Genomic DNA, 7,577 nt, shown 5'->3' with positions numbered 1-7,577 from the left:
ATAAAAAAGAATGAAATTTTGCCATTTGCAACAATATGGATAGACTTAGAGAGCCTTATGCTAAGTGAATTAAGTCAGTCAGAGAAAGACAAGTACTGTATGATATCTGAAAAATAAAATAAATTAGTGAATATAACAAAAAAGAAGCAGACTCATAGATATAGAGAACAAACTGTGGTTACCAGTGGGGAGAGGGAAGAGGGAGGGGTAAAATAGGGGTAAAGCATTCCCAGGTACAAGCTACTATGTATAAAATAAAAAAGCTACAAGATATATTGTACAACACAGGGAATATAGCCAATATTTTATAATAAATATAAGTGGAGTATAACCTTTAAAAATTGTGAATCACTATGTTGTACACCTAAAGCTTGCATAATATTGTATATCAGTTATACCTCAAATAAAAAATTTGTCATTTTGATGTAGTCAGATTTTAAAATATTTTTCTTTGTGATCAGTGCTTTTTACCTTTAAGAAATAATTCCCTACTCTCAGCCTATAAAAATATTCTCTGATGTTTTCTTCTAATCCATTTCAAACTTTTTCTCACATAGATGTAGAAATTAGAAACAAATAGGATGAATTAAAAATTTTTTTAGTACTTAAGAACTTATGGTGTTGGGTGGAGATTGTAAATGTCCTAAATATTTAGACAGGCTTATCAATAAATCCATTAGAACCTTTGAGAAATTTTAATGACTTATTAGTGTTTCCTTTTGCCTTTGACCCTGTCTGTTTTAGGGGTGTGTGAGTGTGTGTTATGTCATCTTTATACATACTCATACCCATACAGACAGTCACATGCATACATATACACACACACACACACACACACACATACACACACATACACACACACACACGTGAAGAATAACTATCCTTGAAATTGATAAATTTCTTATCCTACAACTATATGTAATATTGCCATATACTTAAAATATTTCCTGTACTATTCGTTACTAGAATCTCATTCTCATATTTAATGATCTATTTTGTATTTCTTATATTGTTAAAAGGTTGACCAGAGGCTTTGTTTGATTGTTCTGTTTGCCTTTAAAAATTGTAGCTTTTAGTAACACTGCTATTACTACTACCATTCTTACAGAAACAGTAACTACCACTTCAAACTCTTAAGATTCATTCATCCTTTATCAATCAGTTTTTTACCAGACACTGTGCTTTAAGCTTTACCAGACATTATTGAATTTAATTTTTACAATAACCCTATAAAAATGGCACTGTTACCCATATTTCACAGATGAGAAACATGGGAAAATGGATCACAGAGAAATTAACCAGATGTTCCAAATTTGCAGAGCTGTGTGTGTTGGAGTGAAAATAAGCAACCCAGGTCCATTTGACTTCAGCTTTGGAGCCCTTTAAACCCTACATTTCACTGCTTTTCTCTTTTTTTCTTTTCTTCTTATTCCATTGCTTCTTTCTTTCCGTTTTTTTTCTGTTATTGTTTTATTTTTCCCTTGATGTGATTTTCTGTTACAAAAGTGTTAAGTTCATTCTCGATTATTCTCCCATCTCTCCCTGTCTCTTTCTGTCTCTCTCAGTTTCAGTTTCTCTTTGTCTCAGCAACATGCAAGATGTTATTCTTAGTTTCTAGATGTCTGAGTATTTTTTCTTTTTAATATCTATTTGAATTTTTAACTTATTGCATTGTGATCTCAAAGTATTATCTATAGAACTTCTGCTCTTGTGTTTATAGATATGATTTAGTATGCGATCATTTTTTGCTCATAGACCAGGTGTGTATACTTCAAAAGAAAAAGTAATCCATATTTGTGGATTATGAAACTTAGTGTAAGTCTGTTATATGTACTGCATTTATTGTGTCTTTCATTTTTTCTATGTCCTTATTTAATATCTTGTCTACTTGGATCTGTAATAGACTGATAATGGTAAATTACTTTCTCCCTCCCCCAAAAAACAAAAAAGCATATTTTTGTTTCATTTCTTGTGTATTTTTATAGTATTTTGCTGTATGTGCTTGCAAGTCTTATGTAAAACTTTTGCTTTTAAACACTGTGCTGTCCAGAATTAATCTGGCTGTTCCTTGGTTTGAATTTGACAGGCATATTCTGGCCCATGAATTTATTTTTAACTTTTAGAATCTTTCTGCTGCAGAAACATATCTTATAGACAACTTAACGGTAACTTTTTTAAAAATACAATCTTTAGTGAATTCCCTGGTGGTCTAGTGGTTAGGACTCGGCACTCTCATTGCCGTGGCCCAGGTTCAATCCCTGGTCGGGGAACTAAGATCCCACAGGCCAAGAGGCGCAGCCAAAAAGAGAAAAGAAGTACAATCTTTAAATAGCTTGATAGGCCACTTACATTCATTTTTATAAACACCACACAGTGTTTATCATCTGTCATCCCACTTTATGTCTACTTGTCCTCTGTCTTCTCTTTTGATTTTTGATGTGTGTTTTGATAAACGATTGTTTTATATTTCATTTTCTGTCTTAAAGAATTTTAAAAAGTAACCCTCTAATTTTTAAAAAATCATTTACGATCAATGAGACATTCCATGAACATTCTTACAGCTACAGTCACCATTTCTAAACTTTCTAAACAAGCACAACTTTTAACTCCCCTTTATAGCCTATGAAAGATGAATTTTACAGATTTTACTTCTTTTCCTTTGTCCTCCTTTCTCATCCCTTTCTTCATTGGTAAAATCTGGGTTTTGATGCTACTTTATTTTTTCTCACCTTTTTCCCCCAGTTTTAGTTATTTGTAGCTTATTTGTGGACCACAATTTTATTCTAATTAAACAAATTAATTTTTCGTAGTCAATTCTATTTTCTCCAGTTCTATTATTACTGTATTGTTGACATCCTTACTGTTATTAATGATTTTTTTCTTTAATGAGCAGCTGGGCATATAGGATTTCCCAAGTATTTTTCCATGTCCAAATACCCCTTTTCCTCTCTGTTTTTGAGTGTGTTCACTGCAAAGTGGGTCCCTGTGAAGGTCTACTTTTAGGTCTTCAGTTCTGACACGAAATGCTGTTGACTTCATAAAGAAATAACTGGGCACCCCGGCACATTCTTGGTTAACACCCTGATGCTTAACAGATTGTAAAAGTATCCCTCCATTTTATTTTTTTCATTGCTTTTACAATTAGGAGAAAAAGTGAAGAAAGATATGATGGAACTTTTATTGAGCACTGTTATGGACTGAATTATGTCCCCTAAAAATTCATATGTAGAAGCTCAAATCCCCAGTGCAACTGTATTTGGAGATAAGACCTTTAAGGAGGTAATTAAGGTTAAATTAGCCATAAGGGTGGGACTCTCATCCGATAGGACTTGTGTCCTTATGAGAAGAGGAAAAGATATTAGGACTGTGTACACACAGAGACAAAGACCATGTGAGCACAGAGTGAGAAAGTGGCCAGCTACAGGTCCAAAAGAGAGGCTGTCACCAGAAACCAACCCTGCTGGCACCTTGATCTTGGATTCCCAGCCTCCAGAATTGTGAGGAAATAAAGTTCTGTTGTTTAAGCCATTCGGTCTGTGATATTTTGTTATGGCAGCCCTAGAAAACTAATATCAACACTTACTCTATGCCAAGAATGGTACAAAATGTTTAATCACTACCAACAACTCTGTGCAGTATTGTTCCCATTTTGTGAATAAGGAAATTGAGTCTCAAAGAGGTGAAACGGCTTGCATCAACAAACCTGAAATTGGCGAAACTAGAATTTAAACCAAAATCTGTTTCCAAATCACATGTTTTCCATCTACAGGCATACCTCGTTTTATTGCACTTCTCTTTATTGGGCTTCGCAGAAATTGCATTTTTTACGAACTGCTGGTTTGTCGGACAAGTTTATCAGCATCATTTTTCCAACAGCGTTTGCTCACTTCGTGTCACGTTTGGGTAATTCTCACAATATTTCAAACTTTTTCCTTGTTATTATATTTTTTTATGAGAATCTGTGATCAGTGATCTTCGATGTCACTATTGTAGTTGTTTTGGGGCACCACAAACCTCATCCACATAAGGTGGTGAACTTAATTGACAATGTTGTGTGTGTTATGACTGCTCCACTGACCAGCCATCCTCTCCTGGGACCTCTCTATTCCCTGAGACACAACAATATTGAAATTAGGCCAATTAAAACTGTACAGGGCCTCTAAGTGTTCAAGCAAAAGGAAGAGCCAATCGATGGGCACACTTTATTGCCTTGTTTTAAGAAATGCCCACGGCCACCCCAGCCTTCAGCAGCCACAACTCTGATCAGTCAACAGCCATCAACATGGAGGCAAGACCCTCCACCAGCAAAAGGATTATGACTCGCTGAAGGCTCAGATGACAGCATTTTTTAGCAATAAAGTATTTCTTAATTAAGCATTCTCTCTTTTTCTCCTCCTCCCTTTCTCTCTTCCTTCATTTCACAAGTGATCAATTGCATATTTATTTATGTAATCATTTTAAGTCATCTCTGTCATCTCTGTCATCATTTTAAGTCATCTGTAAACTCCACGGGAGCATGAACTCTGTTTTTGTTTGTTTGTTTGTTTTTGCTGCGCCATGCAGCATGCAGAATCTTAGCTCCCCAGCCAGGGATCGAACCCTTACCCCCTGGCATTGGCAGCACAGAGTCTTAACCACTGGACCGCCAGGGAAGTCCCTATGAACTCGGTTTCCTGGCACGGTGCAGGAACTCACAGATATCTGTTGAATAAAGGAATGAAGGCGTGAATGAGTGTAAAGAGACTTCTTCTCCCTTCCCAGTTTACTTCGGGGATATGCCCCAGTCTCAATTGCTGAGAGTTAAATCTCCAAATACTGCATCTAGAAAATCGAGAACAAGCACCAAACCTGGAGTCCTACGGCCTGGACTTGAGACATGGCTCTCCTTCTTCCCGGCTGGGTGAGAAACCCAAACCTTCTGGGCGTCCGTCTCCACACGTGGAAGAGGAAGACGTTGGACCGGGTCTTCTCTGACATTTCTGAGGTTCACTCGTTCAGTGAGTCTGTGCCATTGCTGGGCACAGCTCCCCTTGTTACAGGAAGATCACAGCGGCTGTTGAGAAGGAGCAATGGGGGACTGGAAATTGTAGGAGGACTCAGCCCACCCTCAGATAGTTACGGAACATAGACGGCAGGCTGAGGCCCCACAGCACATGGAGCTGCTGGGGCGGCAGCCAGGATTAAAAGTGTCATGAGTGCAGGGAAGGAGGAGGCTGGGCCAGATCTGAAGGCAAGAGCAGGGATGATGCAGCCACCTCTGGTGTCTCTGGACCCCAGGCTGCCTTTCTTTCATTGTTTCCCCCCCATCCCCCGTCCAGGCTGAGTCAGTTCCTGAGCTTCCAAGGCCATCCTGCCTGACTCGGCATGCCTGCCACCTTGAAGCATTGGCAAGGCACGGAGACAGAGGCGCGGCCCGTAAAAAATGATTTTGCTTAGGAAGGGAAAGACCATGAATTCTCAAATCTCTGCAAACATGGGATAATTAGGTGGTACAATGGTTAATGAATTTAATGCAGATAAGTGCAACTTAATGCACATTGACAAAACAATTTAAATTGCTGATACACATCAATGGCTTCTAATTCCTTGAGATGAAAAGGTGTGCTCTGGGCTTTAATAAGAGAGATAATTGTGTAATCTCAGAGCACAAGGGGGTCTTTGAGGCATCAACTTGCCAACAGTGAGTCCACACTCTCATCTTCCCATTGGTCTCACCTAACACACAAACAAGGCTTTTGGTTGATAGAGAGCAAGAGACCATCTGTTGGAATGAAGGCTCCACAAATGGATAGAGAAGATGCATGCCCTAATGCAAAGATACACTTAACTTCTGGAACCAGCTTTGAAATACAGCTTGCTAGGTTATAAAACTGCACCTACCTGGTCTTAAGGGACCAGAAGCCCAGGTGTCAGAATCTGGGTTAGAGCAGTGATTTGGAACCATTCATAGACTTGGAGAGAGAGGACGCGGTATGAGAGCCCCGCGGAGTCTGTGCTTCTGAAGCTAGGGCGAACCCTGTGAAAATGCAGGCAGCTGGGGGGCGGGGGCGGGTCCCGGGACCAAGTCACAGTTTAAACTGGAATGGCTTAGCACGTGAGCTCCTCGTCTCTTAGCCATTGGCCAATTGTGGATCATCTGCTAGAGGCACGGAGCAGACCAGTAGATGGGATTTGCACAGGGAAATTTCATGTGAGAATCACACTTTCTCTAGTCTCTTGAAAAATCAGATGCTTTAGTCACAGTGGGCCTGTGTTCTTAGGGGCCAGCAATCAACAAGAGCTGCGGGCCGTTCTCCTCTTTTGATGGGCAGGCGGCCTCCTGCTCTGTGCATGCCACCACTCTCAATGGTCTTCATTCATTTTGACCATCTTCCCAGTCCAGTAGGCGTTTGAGTTTGTATCCTTGGCAGGTGCAGCATTAGGCAGTGAGATGCAAAGATGAATAAATGGTTCACCTCTGTGCGAGAGTCTCTTGGACACAAATGGCTTTCCTCATTCACTCAAACTCCGAGTGTCTATTCTGTGTTGGGCTCTGTGCTGGTGCTGGGAATGGAAAAATGGAACACCACACTGGTGTTCTTAAGAGTGTACAATCTCAAAGGGAGAGAGATGTGAACAGATGATTGAAATACAAGGTGCTTGCTATGGTAACCCAGAAGCCATGGGCATGAAATGATTAAACCTTCATGTTCTGACCATACTGGCCAGAAGACTGGTTAACGTGTTCTCAGGCAGGCCTGGGGCTGAGCAACTAGGGGATCAATTTTTTAGAACTGACCAGAAGTAAGAAGAGATTTTTCCTTCTAAGGGCTATAAATTCTCTCATCGGTCCAGCCAGGTATTAAAACAGAGGAACACAGCTGCAAATATTAGTCCAGTTATAGAGAGCACATACTATCACAGGGCTTTCAAAAGAAAGGCCTAGAATTCAGTTTGCATTTGGAGCAAAACATGCATACAGACTAGGAATAAAATATAAGAGTTTTAAGGCAAGAATCAGAAGTCCTAGTGCAGACAAGATGGCATGGGAGCAGAACACTGCAGAGCACATAAGAAGATCATAGCCGAGGACTTCCTTGGTGGCGCAGTGGTTAAGAATCTGCCTACCAATGCAGGGGACACGGGTTTGAGCCCTGGTCCGGGAAGATCCCACATGCCACGGAGCAACTAAGCCCGTGCGCCACAACTACTGAGCCCGCATGTCACAACTACTGAAGCCTGCGTGCCTAGAGCCCATGCTCCACAGCAAGAGAAGCCACCGCAGTGAGAAGCCCACGCACTGCAACGAAGAGTAGCCCCCGCTCGCCACAGCTAGAGAAAGCCCACATGCAGCAATGAAGACACAATTCAGCCAAAAATAAATAAATTAATTAATTAACTAAATAAAAAAAGAAAATCACAGTCCAGCCCAGAGAGTTCCCTGTCCAAGCTGGACCTGAGCTCCCACCAGGCTGTAAGTCAGACTGAGTCTTGAGTCTTTAATTGTAAACCATGAGCATGGCAACCTGATGGGACAGTTCATGCTCTCTAACAGGCCATCTTTAGCAGCAATGCCCCTCTGTTTAAGTATCTGTACC

The 7,577-nt window shown here is 40.4% G+C and overlaps 1 protein-coding gene and 1 non-coding gene across 4 annotated transcripts in view; both read left to right on the top strand.

The window, feature by feature from the left end:
- The window catches only part of MTHFS (methenyltetrahydrofolate synthetase), a 324,398-nt gene that overhangs the window by 300,467 nt on the left and 16,354 nt on the right, over nt 1-7,577 (top strand). The window lies entirely within an intron of this gene.
- On the top strand, nt 2,199-2,270 carry TRNAE-CUC (transfer RNA glutamic acid (anticodon CUC)). The gene has a single exon. It is a non-coding gene; the product is annotated as a tRNA-Glu (tRNA).

Source organism: Physeter macrocephalus, chromosome 11 (genome assembly GCF_002837175.3).
Source record: "Physeter macrocephalus isolate SW-GA chromosome 11, ASM283717v5, whole genome shotgun sequence".
NCBI lineage: Eukaryota > Metazoa > Chordata > Mammalia > Artiodactyla > Physeteridae > Physeter > Physeter macrocephalus.
The sequence above is the reverse complement of the archived record's forward strand: the minus strand, read 5'-3'. Positions and strand labels throughout refer to the sequence as shown.